This window comes from Eutrigla gurnardus (genome assembly GCF_963514095.1).
Source record: "Eutrigla gurnardus genome assembly, chromosome: 24".
NCBI lineage: Eukaryota > Metazoa > Chordata > Actinopteri > Perciformes > Triglidae > Eutrigla > Eutrigla gurnardus.
This window is the reverse complement of record NC_139935.1, coordinates 8,469,740-8,490,418: the sequence shown is the minus strand read 5'-3', so window position 1 is coordinate 8,490,418 and position 20,679 is coordinate 8,469,740. Positions and strand designations below refer to the sequence as shown.

At 39.6% G+C, this 20,679-nt stretch overlaps 1 long non-coding RNA gene across 1 annotated transcript; it reads left to right on the top strand.

The window, feature by feature from the left end:
- The first annotated feature begins 4,133 nt into the window (after nt 1–4,133).
- Nucleotides 4,134–5,465, top strand: LOC311009936. The gene is made up of 4 exons (XR_014596714.1): nt 4,134–4,230; nt 4,314–4,496; nt 4,805–4,893; nt 4,990–5,465. It is a non-coding gene; the product is annotated as an uncharacterized lncRNA (long non-coding RNA).
- Nucleotides 5,466–20,679: the final 15,214 nt, after the last annotated feature.

Below are 20,679 nucleotides of genomic sequence, written 5' to 3'. Positions count from 1 at the left end.
CCATCAACCATAATCTTTACCGTAGGCAAATCATATTTTATTATGACATTACAAGAAACTCCTACATTTTCTTTGATATCTTATTATGTTTTTATTTATAGTAGTTGTTTCTCACACATTTATATAACATAAAACATCCTGGATATCAAAAAGACAGTAATGTTGCCAACGTTAATTTCAGGAAATAATTTGATATTTTGGATGAAATACAATATCTATAGGAACCTGACATGTCTTTGTTAAGCCCACTATGAGGCTAATATGATCCTATAATTGCAATCAGTGATTAATATCAACCTTATTTTTCGCATATTTTATTTCTGTCTATCTTTAAATCATATGAATTGAAACAGTAAACTCGTTTTTTCTTGAGATACTATGGTCTACATGAATAATAGTGTAATAACCTGACCCTGTATGCATGGTCTAGTGATATAGGCTAATGTTGTTTGTTTACCTTTTCAGCACAATGCCAGGATCGACAATGAATGCTTGCATATTTAGTCACGGAGACAGAAGAGGGGAGCATTCAGTCTATCCACACTCTGTATGAGAGAATCTTGAAAGGTTAGTCCATAGAATGCTTTATTGGTGCTTTTTTATTCATATTCCATATCATTTTACCGTCTGCATCACTGATTCATCACAAGATATTTCAGACCACCCGTACAGAGGGGTTAAACTTGCATGAGTCGTGCATGTATTGTCTGAGCCCTGTTTTGTGCATATGTAGCATTTATACATGAATCCCCTGATTTATATCATCTTCAAGGAACCAAAGAAGACCTGCTCAGTACCTTCTGGAGTGATGGAAATATCATGCCAACACTGTATACTGCTATTGTTCCTGCTTTTCTTTCCTCTTGTAACAGTTTTTTCTTCTACGCTCCCTCGTTCTTAGTTACAGGGTTAGAAATATTTAGAATTGTGATGATGTTCATCTCCACTCACTCATATAGGTTATGTTAGGACTTCACAGTCACCTGAACACACAATGGATGCAAAAGAAAGCAAAATATCTAGGAATTGTTTGTCGGAACCATTAGCTTAGATTTGTTGATGCATTGGTTCACAATCTCAGTTATCAATCTGTCATGTTTCAATGACATCCTTATTGAGCTGACAAGTGTCTTTGTATGGTGAACTTAAAATGAGAGGACCTGGGTAAATTATGGTCCGACTCGTTATTTGAGTCAAGGACAAATGGTAAAATGAAGAACAATCACAACAATCAGATCTACAACTTGTTCCATGACAACAGACTGACTCAAATGTTGGGCTCCAATGCATTAACACATTGGCTTTCTATTTTGATATATCACACAGTAGTTCTACATTTGAGCACCCTGCAGGTGTATGAAGAATATGAAAATAGGAAGTCCGTATGTGTTTGTCCTGTTGCATGTGTAAAAGGGCATAATCTGTTTGTAGGTATGTAATGTCTGTTTCTGGCACTTATGAATAGGCAATGATGCAAAAAATGTTGTCAAATGACTCCGTATCAGTTGTTTCCTGCAGCATAAAGGAGCAAGATAAAGGCGAATGCTCAAACAATGAGGTGTAGGTGAAGATGTTCAACTCTGCTTCCAAATGGTACCTGAGAAAGCCTATCACTGCAAATAGTTTTCAACTGAGTGCACTTGAATAGTTGTAACTGCTATAAATTAGTGTATATGTTTTATAAAACACAAGCAAGATACTGTATGTATAATAGTAACAATTTAAAGAATATTTGTTATAACTGCTTGCCCGCTGATGAAATTGCAGTCCACACATCTCTAATGTATGATGATAATAATACAGAATGAAGGACAATGAAGATAACTCTTTTCCAAACAGTGATGGTTAAAAGGGAGACAGGGGTTGCAGCCTTGTCCCCGGGGGACCCAGAGGGACAAAGGGACCCTGCTGAGCCCTCTCTGCATCCTAAGGCTGTGGATGGGGCCTTCACCACAGAGGAGGATGGGACTGTTATTTGAACTTGAACACCTTGTGGTAAGAAGGACTGCATGACAAATGTGTTACTGTAAAACACTTTGAGTCCACTTCAGAGGACTGTGGAAGGAATTCTTCTTGAATGTTGAGAGTTTCTAATTCTCTTCTTCATGCTGCATGGAGAGAAGACCCGTATGGTGCTGACGCTCTGCCGGGCTTTTAGCGTGTCTTGTCTTATATCCTGACTGCCTCACAGCTTAAACACAGGGAAGAGGGTTGGAAGCACAAATTCTAGGATTGTGATTATGTTCCGCTTCTCTTAGGGACATCCTAATGTGCTTTTTACATCCAGTGCTGGAAGTAAAAAGCACTGGATGTAATACAAGCTTGCAATGAAACGTGACCTACATTTATACGACTTGCAACAACAGGACAACATTATCCTTTTGAAAACAACATTTGAACTTTACAACATAAAGATCTATTAGTACATTATTACATGAGTACTCAGTAGTTATTGGTTGGATGACACCCATCTTGGAACTAAAACCTTCAACTATACACTGCATCTTTCAAGGTTGTTAAGTTATCGCTGTGACAAAATGTGTCCATAGACAAAGAAACACCTGGTAAAGACTAATGAAGTGAAAACAATACCAGCCACTCGCCTCAGTGCTGGTCATTCTTTAACAGTGGGCAATAGCATGTTTCTCATGGAACATGCTCATAAGACACTATGGTGGAATTCATTAGTATAGGAGACAAATAATGATTTAGGAATACTAAATGAGAGTAAAATACTAGCAGATGTTTTGCTAGATGTCAGATATACGCAGCAGATAATCACTCTAATGACAGACTGAAAAAATAGAGAAATGGGCTGAAATGCTTATTTCAACAGCTGAAGGGTGTCCTTAGTCTTTATGGTATGAAATCTCTCCACACTGACAATGCAAAGGAAAAGACCATTTGGGCAAGTGACAGAGACCATTGCATCAATTTAACAGAATGAATGGTGTAAAGCCTAAAGATGTATGACATTGCATAGTCTCTGACTGGCCTAAGTCTCTCTTTGGAGGTAGGTTTGAATGCTCATGCAAACTGGCCACTTAGGTACCCAGCGATAAAAGGTTAAGCCTGTGGACCACTGAATAATCACTCATTCTTTAGATGATTTTCCTGTATGTTTACAAGTTTAATCTCCACTAACTTTCACATAACATCCTGTAATCCAGTTCATTTTCTTTACTCTTTCCGTCTTTGTTTATTCTATTTTTCCCAAACCCAAGGAAGAAATATTGTGTGTCAAAATGTTTTCTAAGAAATATATACTATATGCTGTAGGGAAGTCCTTAACCAATCTCAAAGATCGGTATGAGAGCTGATCTAGCATCTGTATTGGCAGATACTCAATATTATACAATTGTGAAGAAACTTGATAGGGTCACTACACTAGTCCCTGCCATGTCTGTTTTGGCACTTATGAATAGGCAATGATGCAAAAAATGTTGAATGCCTCAGTACAGGGATGCAAACTTGTCACCTTTCGGCGAAATTCGCCGTTTTTGTTCCGAAAAAGGTCATTTGTGTGATTCATGGAGATCTGCAATAAAAATATTTCGGGGGGGGGGGGGGGGGCGTCCAAGTAATCGGCGGACGCAAGCTGTCATAAATATTTATTCCAAGCTTGTTCGTTTGGCCAACCCGTGTAATCATGTCATCTTCGGGTCTGTAGCTGCCTTGATGCCGTACTAGACAGGAGTGACGTTGGTACGCTTCAAAAACGTCATGGTACAGACACACCAACTCCGGCAGCGACGCAACGGGAGAGGGGTCTGTCTGCGGCCTGCAAGAGGGAGGCGTTTCGCGTAGAGGCGTGTCGCGTAGTGACGTCACTACGCGACACGCCCCATCCACACGGGAAAGTCACGTTGAACCACGCGAGATGTAAAATGAGAACGCCAAAACGGATAACAAAACAGGAAGTAAACCAGTTCCGCCGTAAAACTTGACTAGTCTGAATGGCCGAACATATGCAGACTGTAAGTGTCCGTGTAATTTAATTAATTCATCGATTAATGTATATAATAATTGTGTTTAGCGATGGACTAAGGAAGTAAGGCTATATTTATCCATATTATTAAATATAAGTGTATAAACAGAACGATATATAATATATAATATATTTTGAAATTTCAGGAAGCTGTTAAAGAAGCCGAGAGAGACAGAAACCTCCTGTGTGAGGACCTTATTGGCTGCATGAAGACAAGCTCCTCAGTTAGGAAACATATTGAGGTAAGTATATCAGCATGAAGCAATTATTACCAGTACTACCATACCATACTATCAATATGGACCATCACCATGTTTGTTTTCAGGCAATTTTAACTGGGGAGCTTGTCCCACAATGGAAACACAGGGAGGAGAGGCCAACACTGCACTTTGAAAATGAGAGCCTGGATGAGGCCTTCTCATTTTTATATGAGGTCGTGAGGGCAACGCCAAAAGCCACAGAACAAGAGGACTGGGTTGCGTACATTTTAGATGTCCTCCTACCTGAAGTATGACATGATTTGTTAATTTACGTTAAATTATTAATATTGGCACTGTTTAATATTGTAGATAGGTGTTTTTCACATCACATTTCACACTTGTATTTGAAAGAACCTTGAAATAGAACAACGCAGATGTGTGATGTTAAAATTTTGAGAGCATTCAGACCCCCATTTTTAGAATATTACTTACAGTGCCTCTTACAGTGTAAGATTTGACAAAAGGAAAAATAATTGCAAACTGGACACAACATGAGGCTACATTCAGATCAGTGACTTTTTCATTTAAGTTAACAAATGTCAATCATCCTGCCAAGGCAACGATTCAGACCCTGGCGGAGAAATTCAACATAACAGTGCCAGAGGCTGTGGCGAGATTCCGAATGGGACCTCAATATCAACCGTGGTAAGATTAATATGTAAAGAATTGATGATAGACACATGACACATCAATGTGTGATGTAACATGTAATTGAAAACCTTTATTGTTCTTTTTTGACAGTGAGTTAAATGTGATGGCCGAAGCCCTGGTGGGGCACATGTCCAAGGAGGGAGCAAAGAAGCTCCAAATTTACAAGGAGAAACTGGAAGAAGCCCTCTCCTCTGAGGCATTTCTGAGCAGGCTATAAAATAAAAAAAAAATGAGCCTTGAAATGTTTTGGTTTGTTTTTTTTTAAATAGATCTCTTCTTCACTACAAATACGTTTGACAGACCAAATATAGTTGAGATGAATTGCTACTTGTCACAAAACGACCATGACAAAGAAAGTTATGGTCTATGATCAGTGCTGTGAGTGCATGAGTACAGTAGTGTGTGTGTTGTAGGGTGAAATAAAGGAAATCAGAATACCAAACAAAGCCCAAGAGGTGTTGCAGGTAGGAGAGAGGGCGAGAGGGCCAGCAACTCAAGCTCCAGGAGAATGCTGCTGATGATCCCTGCTGATATCAAGAGAGAAAGCAAGGGAGCAACACTGCTCAGTAACCTACAGAATGGAGAGATTCACAAATGAATTCCCCATTAAGGAATAATAAAAGTTATTGTCATCACATTATTTTAATTTTGTTATGTAGGCCACTACTTTTATTTATATATATATATATATTTATTTATTTATATATATATCTACACATTACGCTCTTACTCCCACATAAGCACTGACATTATTATTTACTACTTTTATTTATTTATATAAATAAATATAGGGTAGGCCACTACTTTTATATATATATATATATATATATATATATATACATATATATATATATATCAACACATTACGCTCTTACTCCCACATAAGCACTGACATTTAGCTCATGAATTCCTGTCTGTTAATTATCTTGTGTTTTCTCTTGTGACAAAGTCAGAAAATTTTACATCTAAATTTTAATATAAATGAAATCCTGCTTTAATTGTTTTTACCCAATTAAAAATGTAATAATAACATTTGTAAGCTTTTGAATACATTCATTATAGGGCAAAGAACGCGTAGGCAAAGTCGTTAACTTTTGCATGCAACATGCAACTGTAGTGGGCTCATATCCCTTTAAGAACCGTGTGTAGGGCGTTCCCTGTAGTGGCGGGGGGCGTGTCGCGTAGTGACGTCATTACGCGACACGCCTCCTACAGTGCCTACTACTCGACACGCCTCCCTCTTGCAGGCCGCAGACGGATACACTTGCGCAACGGACCGTCGAACGCACCGGCGAGTGGGCAGTTCTGTGTTCAAGTTATATCAATTGGATAGACGTCCTGCGAAGTGGGCGGGACTTGAGTTTTGCTCTGCCGTTTCCAACATGGCGGCCGGGCCACAAACGATCTCATTTTACAGTTAAACTACACGCTAAAGCATGTTTCTGAAAACATTTGAGGCGGGAAATGTGTAGTGCAGTAACAGAATCTGGATTCATATTTGATCAACACTGCCTAGTTTGATAGTTTGAACGAAGTTTCTGGAGCCGGCGGCATTGCGTTGGACGGACGGCATTTGCATAAAGTTCAATCCATCGAACTTTATGCATATTCACGTACGGCGACAGGGCCGTCAATTCGACGTGCCGTATCCATCATGTGGAGCTCCTGCTCTACATAGACAATGAATGGGATCCGTTGACTTGACGTCTGCTGCCGGAGTTGGTGTGTCTGTACCATCAGGCTTTCTAACGTAGGCTAACGTGCTAATGTCAGACAGTTCGCTGACATACGCATCGCAAATCACAACCATTTTTGCTGGTTACAATAACGGTGTTATCGGATAGTACAGTGTCTATTTCTCAGGAACCTTTGAAAAATCTAAGCGAGAAAACAACGTTAAATGTACCTACCATACCTTCACTTTAAAAAAAAAAACCTAAAATAAATAATGGAAAATCAACGGAGCAAAGGCTTACTCTGATATCGATGTAATGTTAGCGAATGAGGGGTGAGAAGCCCCCTACCTCCCCTTGCTAATATTTATTCCGTTCGTCCAGAGTCAAATCTATTCTTGAGGTTCCAAATATTTTCAAAGCAGTTTGTCTTTCAATGTGAGGAGTCGATCGAGTTATTTTATGTTCCGTCGTTTGAAGCAAACCTTTTAGCCCTGGCATTGGTCTCCCATTATTTATACCTTTACTGGAAGGGAAGTCCATTTTCCAGGCTCTCGCCAGCCCCCTTCAGTGAGGCAGAGGAATAACATTGAAGCATATGCAATATATATATATATATGTGTGTGTATATATATATATATTGTGTGTGTATATATATATATATATATATTCCGCGAGGGGGTTTGGGTCCTTGTCACCTTTTTCATCCCTGATGAGTTTGCACCCCTGTCAGTATCAGTTGATTATTCTCTTTTGCCCCACTGTACACTAGACCCTGCGCCTGCACCCTCTACCTCCTTCTCACTTGGACCTCCACGACCCTCTACTTCATCCCCACCCCCCATAACCAAGCCCCCTCCCCCTAAGCTGTGCTCTACACGAAAGTAAACGGGTAAGACTGCATGAAAAATACCTGCAAGAGACAAGGGACGTTCCAGGGATTGTGTGAAACAACTCTTCTGGCGGTGCAGTTTTGGCATAAAATCATGCATACACCTCCCACTCAGACCACGTCTAAATGCAAAAGCTGTGTTTGTTAGCTGTTATAAGTGTGGCTGGATCCCCCCTGTTAGTCCCTTGGTGAAGTTAGTGTAATGGAGCCTCATTGTGGACTCTTTGCTATTTGGCATGCACTGTTCTTAAAGGGAATGTGATGAGTTGATGTGATTGATTGCTAAATTCTTTTCATTATCATTTCCATTGAAAACTATATTAAAGTACAAACACACCTCTAAACACCTCGATTAATTGGTCAGCTATATTTGAAAGTATAGTTTGCCACTGACCTAGGGGAAACACATTCAATAGATCAAAAACTACAACAAAAGTCATCATTTGACTTCTGAATTAAACCATTTTACACCAATTGATGTAAAGCAGCCTTGAGAGTTAAATAGTATAACCTTGAATAAACATTGAATAACCTCCTTTTATGTGTTGTGTCCTAACCATTTCCTTTATTTGCCCCTCACCTCCCCAGGTCGTAGAAAAAGAGCCAAGCCAGTCAACCCAGCAGGTAATATTGCATCTGTATTACGTATATTTGATTTTTTTCTGATATCCATCACTTTTTCACTCAAGATAAGCCAAATCTAGATGTGGTATTTTGCCTTAATGTGATTCAGTTAATGATATGCTGGCAACATTTTCCATTATTGATAAGGTTTGTTATTATATGTGTCTTTGAAAAATCCTGACTATTCCAACTTGTATAAGTGCAGATACAAGCTGAGAGAGGTCATGTAGAAAGACTCTGTTGTGATAAACACAAATCATCACAGTGGTACCTCACCCCCCATGTCTTTGCACAGTGACATGAAATTCATTTCACAGGCACACCCAGTATGTAAATCCTCATGCAAACTCTCCTAATACTCTTTTCTGTATAACTTAAATGGCTTCCTTTCATTTTCAGACTGTGAATTCCATTCCACCATGGATAACTTCCCATATTCCAGAATCGTGTCACGAAGGACTGGAAATGTAAGTTGTTTTTGTTTTTAATTGAATACTGTACATTTCTGTCTAGCAGTACAGGGAGGAGCAAGATGTATTATGAATACAGTATGTTACAGTAAATATGGGAAAACATTGAACTGGGTACATCTGTGGACTCCATGCTTACAGTGCAACAACCACTGTGCTGAAAGAATAGAGAATGGCAGAATATTTTGTACTAAAATGTCAAGATTGGTTTGACTTAACCTGAAAAAAGTTACTCTTTGATGTTTAATTCAATTGATTCATGTTGACATTCCTGAACCAGACTGGAAATACAGTGAATGCAGTCTATAATGTCAGCTGTTATGATTGTTATAATACCTGTTATAATTGCTTATGATTTTTTTGTCTGATGCATTTTGGCTATTGGCTATTTTTCAGGGAATAAGGGAAGTGAAAGTGAAGTGGGTGCCATGCCCTCAATGGTATGTATGTAGCTTCATCATACACATCATTCTGTACTGACCTGTTCTATGCAGGGTAGCTGTGAACGTATACAGGATCCAAGTATAGTTCAGTGCAAAGTTCATAAACACTGGACACCAGACCTATAGCCATTTTTATTTTAAAGAATGACATTCCTCTTACAATCTGATGGATGGATGGTTAAATGCACTGCATTTATGTAGCTCTTTTTTAGTCTTTGCAATGACTCAAAGCGGCATTCACCCATTTCCTCATATAATCATACACTGGTGGCAGAGGATACCATGCAAGGTGCCACTAGACTGATAACCATCCACATACACACACAAACACAGTTTAGGGTGTCCTGCCAAAGATACTTTGCTTTTTCTGCTTGATTACCAGTTCATTCTCTGATTACTGAGTGAAAACAGGACATCCAAATAACCCAATGAATGCCACTCATGTTTCTGTGCATATGTCAATACATGGAAGTCATTTATGATATCTTGACACTGAATCAACTCGTACTAAAAAGAATTTCCCTATTTTCCATCTTTTCTTTCTTGTAGCAACCTGAGATGGGCCGATTCATGGGTGACACAAGATGACCTCACTTAGATGTCAAAGACCTTCCTTTAATGTGTTCTTTATTTTGTAATGTTCTGGTTTGTTTTTGTCATTAAAGTTATGTTGCTGCAGGCTCATCTCTCTGCTTGAGTTCTTACCTTAGTAAGTGAAGAACATGGTTTAAAACAATGTAGGTGACACAACACTTATTTACCTACTGAAAAAGATTGCCTTAATCTCCATCATCTCATATCATCCTGTCAGTCGGGGGAAGGGAATACAGTGGCTCTAAACGTCCATACCGAGTTAATGGGAAAACATTCATATCAAAAATGATGGTGTTAATGGGGGGGAAATGGGTTTAAACTGGTCCAAAATGAGAAGCATGATTGTGCATAGGCCAGTCATCATTATATTAAACATATTTGGCCACTCAATACCCCTAAAAACATGTTTTTCTGATTGTATCCAAGTTGGCCCTGAAAAGGGTGTGAGAAACTCCACCTGAAAGGGGCTGGCTCGGAGCAATATGAACATTAAACTTTGTCGTAGGAAAACAGTGAAGACATCATTGGAAAGGTCTTGGCCTGGAGAGTAACATATATCAGTATGAGAACTGTGTGAGGTTCCTGCTCCTCAGGAGTGACCTTTGAACCTTGAAATTGAGACACTTATGAAGGCTTACAGGAAAGCAACAAAATGTGCTACAAACATGGGGTCAACCATTTTGGAAAGATCTTGACCTCTACTACCATAATCGAGGGTAATCCAACAGGGGGGGCCACTGTGTGGGGCCAAAACCAGGAAAAAACACAATTTCGCCCTCTAAATAAAAAGAAAGATCAAATCTGAACAGAAATATGTGTTTTCCACCTTCAAAAAGCTCTGGAGAGCCTCCACGCATCCTTGTAATCTTGTCACATAATAGGGAAAAGACAATAGAACTACAAAACATGTGTCGCAACACACGTCAGCATATTGCAACTCTGTACAAATTGTAGTTCTTCAAGCATTCTTCCGGGTTAGGGTTAGGTTTGTGACATTAGGGTTAAGAAAACATCTATCGGGCCGTTTTTCAACAGAAAAAGTCAAACCATATCATAAATGTTTATATTTTGTGAAGTTTTATGAGATAAAAACATTAATACAAACATTTAATAGTGCTATTTAACACTTATTCCAGTCCGTTTCGCTCCGTTTCGCCGACTACAGGGGGTATGTTCAAAGGCAAAACTGATTCAGCAACGTTTGAAATCAGAACTTTCAGGGCTCGTGACTTGGATCTATTTTTGTTGCTGTGGAGTGATAATGTGGTTTAAAGTTTGTTTAAATATAATGTGGCTTCCTAACGAGACGATGCACCACACAGCTCAATTTATCAGATCGATTAATAACAAACGTTTGTTAGCTAAACGTTGCAGCTAGTGAACATACCCCAAGAGCGGTGGACAGCACCATAGAATAGTATGAATATGGCGCTGACGGTAGAGAGCAATGAGACAATAGAAATTAATAGGGCATGTGTCCCCATTTCTCATGTAGCCTGTGAGCTTCATTTTCCTTTTTAATGTGCAAATAAACTCAAACTTTAGATGTTTTTAAATCAAACAATATTTCTATCTTTCTAAATTAAGTGTCCTCATGGCAGGAATGATGAGGCATGAATGACTATTAATATTAGTTATTTATATTTAATGTAACCCATGAAGAGACAATAAATAAACATTAAAAAAAAAGAGGTGGACAAAGTACACAACTCCATTGAATTGAGTCAAAGCATAGATACATACTACATACTGTACATCTGGTCAACATGTATTTGTGTTCCAAGTGCTTGTTTGTAAATATTCAAGCATTCTTTAATGTGTTGTTGCCACAATGCATTTGTAAAACCTAATGACTCAGACGATCCATTGAATGCACTGACTTCCTTGTAGAACCTAACAATAAAACTGAGGACTTTGTAGCATATGTTACAAAGTGTGTGTGCCGTAAACAGAGCAAACATTTCAAACAATATGAATCTTTCTTCATTTCAGAAATCTCAGCTGTGAAGAGATAAAGCCATACAGACATGCTTTAGTGAGGAATCTTCATCCAAGTTCCAATCAAACTTTTCCAACAAAAAAAGGAAAAAAAAAAAAAATGCAGCAAGCATTTAAACTTGACTGCCAGTGTAGACGTAGTTAACATGATCGGTAGTTTTCTTGTGACAAACAGTTTATTGCCTATTCTTAGAAAAGAAAAGAAAATTCATCCACTGATTTCCAAACAGGCTCTAAGTACCATGAACCTACATAGACATGTCATGGAGTCAAAAGTACATTCAGGGTCTACAGTAAGTATTCAAGTCAATATACAGAGTTATGGTCCATCCTTGACTGGGATAGACCGGGTGTTGGGATTGAACCAGCAAACCAAAACAAATAAACATTCAACAAGATCACAGGCAGTGACACTACAGCATTATGCAGAATATCAAATATTTGCTGTAAATATTGGAAATGTGATTTTTTTTGGAGTGATTTGATCTCAAGATGCATTAAAGACACATTGGGTGTATTCACAGCCGTCTGTACTTAGACCTGTCCACTTGAGATCACAACTATCTATGATCTATTTGAGTATAATAATATTCATAATAAATATAATAATAACAATAATAATTAATAGTAATAATAATAATAATAATACATTTGTAATGCACTTTTCATAAAAACAAATCTCAAAGTGCCAGACTCAGTTTCAATAGGCGATGTTGTCTCTGGATTCTATTCCCCAACTGCACTGTCCAGTCCCTTTTTTATTTGGGAGAAAAACAGAAGAGAAACAGGAATGAGTTCAACACAAACATAGAGCACTGCATTTGTCACAGAATAATCAAACAATTGTCAACCCATGACAGTATCTACGACATATAGTAATTTACAATATCATGTCCTTAATTACCTGCATGTCCATGTCCTCCTCATCTGAGTAGCTCTCCACATCACTTGCTACATCTTGCTCCTCAAACTGCTCTTCTCCCTCTTCAAGGTCCAGTGCAGACCCATCAAGTCCTGCCTTTACCACTTGCAAGTATTTATTTTTCACAGTGATAAGGTGAGACTGCAGCTGAGACCTTCTTCTCTTGAACTCTGCCTGAAGACCTCGGAGTCCTTCTTCAGAGAGGCTGCAGTGGCTACCTTCATAGTAATTAACAAAATATTCAAAAGGTCAAAATGACATTTATATTTTTCTTCTTTGAAATCAAGTCTTCTTATGTGCATTACCTCGTCAAAAATCTTTTTTTTGGCAAGGAAATCCACAACATCTGGAAATGTAAAAAAAAGAAGAAAAGAAAAATGAAGCCAGAACAAAAAGACTAATAAGCTAAAACATAAATTAATGTAGAACAGTTGGCGACCAGTCTCCCAATTCAATACATTTTTTACACGAGAAGAAATAATGTTGCCAAGAATAATTAATTAGGCCATGACCTCTTTTGTCATCCAGACCCTTCTCTAAACTCATTCATAAAAAGTTGAGGCTATTCGGTGATACCAATTAGAAGGTTCAAAAAATGCAATGTGTAACATACCATTGGGGGGTAACTGGCAAGGAAATATGTAGCCAGCTTGTACAGTGTTACTGACAGGGCCGATTTGCTCTTGGGGTTGGACCATTGCATCATGTTGAGCCACATAGATCTCAAGCTGTTTCTGCTCCCTCCACATGCGGTTGCGGATCACAGAGCGTCCTGAGTTGCTGTCTGGGAGACATCAGAGAAGACACATTCCGATCCATGAAAAAACCCTAATAATCAAATGTGAAAAACATTCTGAAAACATCTGATGTCTTTCACAAACGTTGTACCTGTTTGGCTATAAAGCCGTGCCCTACGCTGCCTTAGGCCCAGTCTCCTCAATTCTGGATCTCACTTGTAGCAGAGAATCATTACTGGCTGCAGGGGGTTCTTTACAACACAAAGCAATGTTGAGTTATGCAAGAACATTGTACTGACTTATTTAATCAGAGAAGGCCCTTAAGAGACTGCTCTCTTTTACATGGACACCCTGAAGTTACAGTGTACTGCAAATCAACAAATTATACAAGGAAATCACATAACAGACAACACCAACTCAAAGAAAGAACATGCTCATAATTGACATTGCCATGGTTCATAACAGATAAAAACATTGACCGAACATTTGGCTTTCTGCAGAAACGGCAAAAATGCTTGTTTCAATTGTAATGCAGAAATGTTCGATATTATACAAGTTGATTAATGATACCTACCATGTTCAGCCCAGTCCCGGACATCTCTGACCCACTGTTCCACAGTCCCATCATGTGCAGACATCTCTCCCTTGAGGGTCTCTAGGCTCTGCCTCTCCCACTCAAGATTCTGCTGTGTCTGTAGGAAAAGGAGGGATGGGGGAAATGAAACTTTAAGAGTGACATTTGTCACTCATATTGCAATGTGGCCGCTTTTCTGCAAAGAGAAGGTTACCTTACGAAATCTTGTGCACAAGGTTTTACATGTTCTCCATCTTTCTCTTATTCCGGTCCATAATCTGGACAGTTAGCATGTCTGTGCGTGCTGTTACCGACCAAAAAAGAAGACAAAAATGATGTTTGCCTAGCAGCTCCAGTTAACAACAATGCTGTTAAAAGGCTCCACTAGTGGAACTCTATGCTGTCAAGTCATGCTATCTATATGATGATTCTGGACATAAAATATCAAATATGAAAAATATTTGATATTTCATTAAATATCAAAGCCTATAACCAACCTCCTTTGCCCATAAACTTTGTGATTATGGCGGTCCTGGACAGGAAGGAGTTAACCATTTCCACCTCCTCTCCCAGGGTAGAACCCGCTCCATCCTGATTGCCTCCTCCCCATTTTATCGGACATTTTAGGAATATACAGTGCCGTCTATTAATCTGAGTTCAGGGAAACATGGATTGTTGTTTTGGCTCTGTAATCAAGCAGATTGGATTTGACATGGAAAAATGACTGGCATCGAAACACAAGGGATGAGTAAAAAATACCTCACACTTGATGCCATGTGCTTTCGCATGGAGCACAGACAACAGAGGCTTCATGGTGGTGAGGGGACTGTACTCTGGGCAGGCTTCAGCAATTCTCTGGATGTAAGGCCAGTACTTGCATATTACGTCCATGCAGAAGAAGGCTGGTGGACTGGCTGGGATTTCCTTCTGCAGGAACATTGGATATGCAAAGATCTCACCCCTGTGGGATTGTATGACAGCATTGCATTAATTAAGTGTCACTTCATGAGCATTTGAAATAAATGGAACTGTCGTGAAAATACAAAGAATGTTTTTATACTTGCCTGTACATATTCAGGGCCCGAAGGATAATGCCGTGACGGCACACTGCTACTTCTAGACCCTGGGGAAGAATTCAAAATTAAATTAAATTACATTTATTTTAATTTAACAATAATTCGGCCTTTGCTTCAATTCTGTATGCGTATTTAAAAGTTATTACTGCTACTTTTCTCCATATGAAAAAGCAAATCATTTTGTTTGGAAAACCTCCAGTGTGGACGCAGCCCAAAACAGTTACATCACATCATATTAACTATTAATTGCACAAGTCTACCAGCTCGTCCAACTATGCATGCTCGTTAACAGTTGCAACTGCCATTTCCCTTGATGAGGACAAAGGCATTTGGTCCCTGGACCATGGCTGCCCACTGCTTCTAAATAGTAAGGATGGGTTAATGTGAATTTCCCTCATTGTGGGACAATAAAGGAAATATTATCTTATCTTATCTTAAAATTTTGTATTTGGCAAATAAAGAATTTCCCATTAACTATTTTCCTATCATTATAGATAAGATAAGATATTCCTTTATTAGTCCCACAACGGGGAAATTCACAGGGGTTAGAGTGTAAGCAAAGGGTGGAATACAATGCACTACCACAAAAGTTAATATTGTGAAAAGGGCAAGCTCTAGACAACATACTTGCTCATCAAGGCTGGAACGAGCCCTCTTGCTTGTTGTCTCCTTTGCTGCGTTCAGCTGAGACCTGCCACAAACGCCTTTACCTGGCAACTACAAAAAGGACAGGAGGAGGAGAGTGAGAATAGTCACTTTAATGTCTTACCCCTTACTTCCGGCTTTGCTACAGTGCAGACGCTTTTCCTCTTTGCTCTCACCCCTGCCTGCGATTTTCTGCAATTTTTTTGCTATCTGCTTCTCCTCAATAAGAAACAAAGAGCAGCAGCTCCTGGATATTTACAAAACCAGTGGGATTATATTTTCTTTGAGATACAACGGGCATTTTTCAATATTTTTACGACTTCCTCAACGCTACGCGAGGAGGCCTACCAAACAAGATAAGCCTGAGCCTGCTAAAGGTAATTAGCAGAAGATGCCTCCCTTCTCTACGGAAGATTACCATAAACTCCTACAGAAGATTTTACTGCTGGAAACAAAAATGAATCGGTTAGAAGTAAATGTAGAAGTGAATGGACTTTGTGGGAACAACACCACTCTAGCACTGACTCAAAACAGTGGACAGGAGCATGCTAGAACCCAGCTAAGTAGCAATAATGAAGCTATGAAGAAACGGGAGGATCCTGTACACGGTAATAAATCTACCAGCGATAATCCTCCCTGGAACACACTTGGTGCGAAGCCAAAGAGAAGACCATTTCCCCGTGACATGGGAGAACGGATATCTGGCAGGACCCAGCGTCCCGATATCTGTGATCTGACCGGCTGGCCTGCGTTACCATCTCCATCCAGGCACAGCGTCTCCTCAACCCCACTGCCTCGTAGGACACAGCATTGGACAGCTGGGAAGAGGAGAGCTACCAAGAAACCTCCCCAGCAAACAACTGTTCAACTAAAGAACAGGTTTGCTCCACTGCTGCAGGACCATGGATCCCCCTCTGACTGCCTGGATAACCCCCCACCACCACGCAGCAGGGTAAGACCTGCTAACTTAAAGCCACAGAGAAAGCTAATGACAGGGCCTGAAAATCTGATTGTGGGTGACTTTTCTGTAAAAGATATGAAAAGCAGTAATAACATCAAAGTACTCTGCTTTCCGAAGGATACGGTGTCTGATTTGAAAAAAAGAATCCTGGAAATTGTGGCTGCACACCTAACTGTGAAAAATATCATTCTGCACATTGGATTTAATGACATTGAAAAACAACAATCAACAGAGTTGAGAGAGGACTTCAACAAACTCTTTGAAACAGTCAGCTCTGTGAATGCTGAGGTTTTCATCAGTGGCCCTCTGCCCCCGACCGGGAGAGGAGCGGAGACATTCAGTAGACTGTTCTGGCTCAACAAATGGCTCTCAACTGCATCTCTTGCTCGCCCAATGCATTTTATTGACAATTTCCGCTTTTTCTGGGACCGCAGGCATCTTTTTATGACAAACGGACTTTGCCTAAATAAGCTAGGGGCAAAGCTTTTCATCACCAACATGTCTTACTGCCTGCGTCATCCATCTGTCGCCAAGGACAAGAGACGAGAGGAACCAACAAAGAGGGAAGACGAAACACAGATTATCAGAAACGTCGAAGGAGGACTGAATGTGGATCCCTCCCCCACCCTCCCCCAAATCTCCATCCAGGTCTTCGTCATTCTCCCTCCCTCCAATAAACCTTTCTCTCCCCTCCTCCCCCTTGGAGTTCCAAGAGCTACCCCCACCTACCCCCCGCCTTACTCAGACCCCCTCTCCCAAGGCTGCAACTAAGTCACCAAAACTCAAGACCCCCTCTTCCAAGGCTGCAACAAAGTCACCAAAATCCAAGACCCCCTCTTCCAAAGCTGCAACTAAGTCACTAAAACCCAAGACCCCCTCTTCCAAAGCTGAAACTAAGTCACTAAAATCCAAGACCCCCTCCTCCAAGACTCTTCCCTTATGGCCACCTCTTCCCTTTTGGCCACCCCCTCCCCACCCTGACAGCAGCCCTGAATATTACTGAGACAGAAAAGGGTTCAGCAGTAGACCGCATTATCAGCTGGACCCAAGGTCGCCTACATCAAAACATGGCACCTTCTGCATTCCTGTTGTGACTACTAAGAGAGTAAACATTGGGAAACTTGAACACACAGCTAACCTAAACAATCTCATTCCTGTTCTCTCAAAATCAAAGTCAACCTCAAAGCCTGTCAATAACACCATCAGGATGGGTCTGCTAAATGTTAGGTCTCTTAATAACAAATCATTTTTAGTCAATGATTTTATTACCACTTCTAAACTTGATTTTATGTTTTTAACTGAAACATGGCTAGAACAAAATAACAGTGCAAGCATTCTGATCGAGACAGCACCCCCCAACTATAATTTTATTGATGTTTGTAGATCTGGGAAAAGAGGTGGAGGGGTTGCTGCTATATTTAAAAATACATTTCAGGGGAAACAGATGTCACTTGGTGTTTTTCCATCATTCGAATATCTTTGTGCTGTGTTGAAATGCTCTCCCAGAGTTCTCCTGTTAATTATTTACAGGCCACCTAAATATTCGTCAAATTTTTTCGATGATTTTACTGAATTATTGTCTAGCATCTCCACTGATTTTGACTGCCTAGTTATAACTGGTGACTTTAATTTTCATATTGATGATTTGAATGACAAGGGTGCAAAAGAACTTTTTCATATTCTAGACACATTTGACCTTTCTCAACATGTGAAAGAGGCTACTCATTGTAAGGGACACACCCTGGACCTGATTATCACAAAAGGTCTCCATGTTTCTGATGTTTTTGTGACTGATCCTTCATTGTCTGATCACTTCTGTGTATTCTTTAATATTTCTTTCATTCCTGACACACAAACAGAATCAAATAAGGTCAAAAAGCGGTACATCAACGAACATGCCAATGTACTCTTTAAAAATGCCATCTCCTCGTTACCACCTCTAAACCCATGTCATGCTGATGATCTTGTAAACATCTTTAATTACAAAATTCTGAATGTCATAGATGTCATTGCACCTGCTACGGTTAAAACAATTTCTGGTAAGCAAAAGGCACCCTGGAGAAAAGCTGCTGTTGTGACAGCCCAGAGAAGAGAGTGCAGGAAGGCTGAACGAATCTGGCGGAGTACTAAACTTCAATTCACCATGACATCTATAAAGAGAGCCTCCGGGCCTACAATTTAGTCTTAAAAAGTGCGAGAGAAACATTCTTCTCCAATATCATAAACAACAACACTAATAAGGCGAAAACCCTATTTGCAACTGTTGACAGACTGACCAACCCCCCAACACAAATACCAGCTAAACTCCACTCCACGCAGAAATGCAATGAGTTTGCATTCTTTTATACTAATAAAATTGAAGGCATCAGACGCGCCATCAATATCTCAAACAAAAAAGTTGGATCACCACCCTTTTCAGGCAAAAGTAACACAGCAATGATGGCAAGCTTTAATGCCATAGACTCTAAAACTCTAGTGGAAACGGTGACAAATCTAAAATCATCCACCTGCTGCCTTGATGCTTTACCTACCAACTTTTTTAAGAATGTTTTTGACTGCCTATCAACAGACGTATTGCAAATAGTTAACAACTCCATTCAATCAGGCAATTTCCCAAAGGCCTTCAAAACTGCAGTCATTAAACCTCTTCTAAAAAAGCGGAGCCTAGATGCCTCTATTATCAACAACTACAGACCAATTTCAAATCTACCCTTCATAAGTAAAATAATTGAGAAAGTTGTCCTCCAACAACTAAATCACTTCCTGGCTTCAACTGGCTGCCACAACAACTTCCAGTCAGGATTTCAACCTTTTCATAGCACTGAGACGGCCCTTATTAAAGTTGTAAATGACATCCGTCTTAACACAGACTCTGGCAAAACTTCAATATTAATGCTATTAGACCTCAGTGCTGCATTTGACACTGTCGACCACTCAATATTCTTGGACAGGTTGGAAAACTGGGTGGGGCTCTCAGGCACAGTCTTAAACTGGTTCAAGTCATATCTACAAGATAGGAACTATTTTGTTTCCATTGGCGACTTTGTATCAGAACCTACCAATGTAACGTGTGGAGTCCCCCAAGGTTCAATCTTGGGGCCAACTTTATTCAACATCTACATGCTCCCACTAGGACAAATCATGCAAAATAATAACATTGACCACCATTGCTATGCCGATGACACCCAAATCTATGTAGCACTATCACCAAACGACTATCGCCCCATAGATCTTCTGTGCCAGTGCATTGAGCAAGTCAAAGACTGGATGTGCCAAAACTTCCTACAACTAAATGAGGACAAAACTGAGATAATTGTTTTTGGTGCTAAAAAAGAAAGGTTTAAAGTAATTCAACACCTTCACTCTCTGTCCCTGAAAACCTCAAACAAAGCCAGAAATCTTGGGGTTATTATGGATTCTGATTTACATTTCGACAGTCACATTAAATCAGTAACAAAATCAGCCTACTATCACCTAAAAAATGTAGCAAGACTTAGAGGGCTCATGTCAGCTCAAGACTTAGAAAAATTTGTACATGCCTTTATTACTAGTAGGCTAGACTACTCTAATGGTCTCCTTGCAGGTCTTCCGAAAAAAACTGTCAGGCAGCTACAGCTTGTTCAGAACGCTGCTGCTAGAGTTCTTACAAAGACCAAAAAATGTGAGCACATTACACCAATTCTTAAATCCTTACATTGGCTCCCTGTATGTCAGAGGATGATTTCAAAATCCTCCTGCTCACATATAAATCACTACATGGTCTAGGACCGAAGTATATCACTGATATGCTCCCACTACATAAGCCTTCTAGACCACTAAGATCTTCTGAGACCAATCTGTTAGTGATTCCCAGAGTAAACAACAATCACGGGAGAGCATCATTTAGTCACTATGCAACAAATGGCTGGAATAAACTTCCTGAAGATGTAAGACTTGCCCCAACTCTGACCACTTTTAAAACTAGACTGAAAACTTTTATGTTCACCATAGCCTTCTGCTAAATATTGTAATGTCTGCACTGTTTTTAATTATTGCAAATATGTTTTTATTCTCCTTTTCTTTCTGTAATGCATTTTTAAATTTTTGCCTTTATTTTCTTTTAATTTTTCTATTTTTTTCACTTTGTTGTATGATGTGAAGCACTTTGAGTCTGCCTTGTGTATGAAATGTG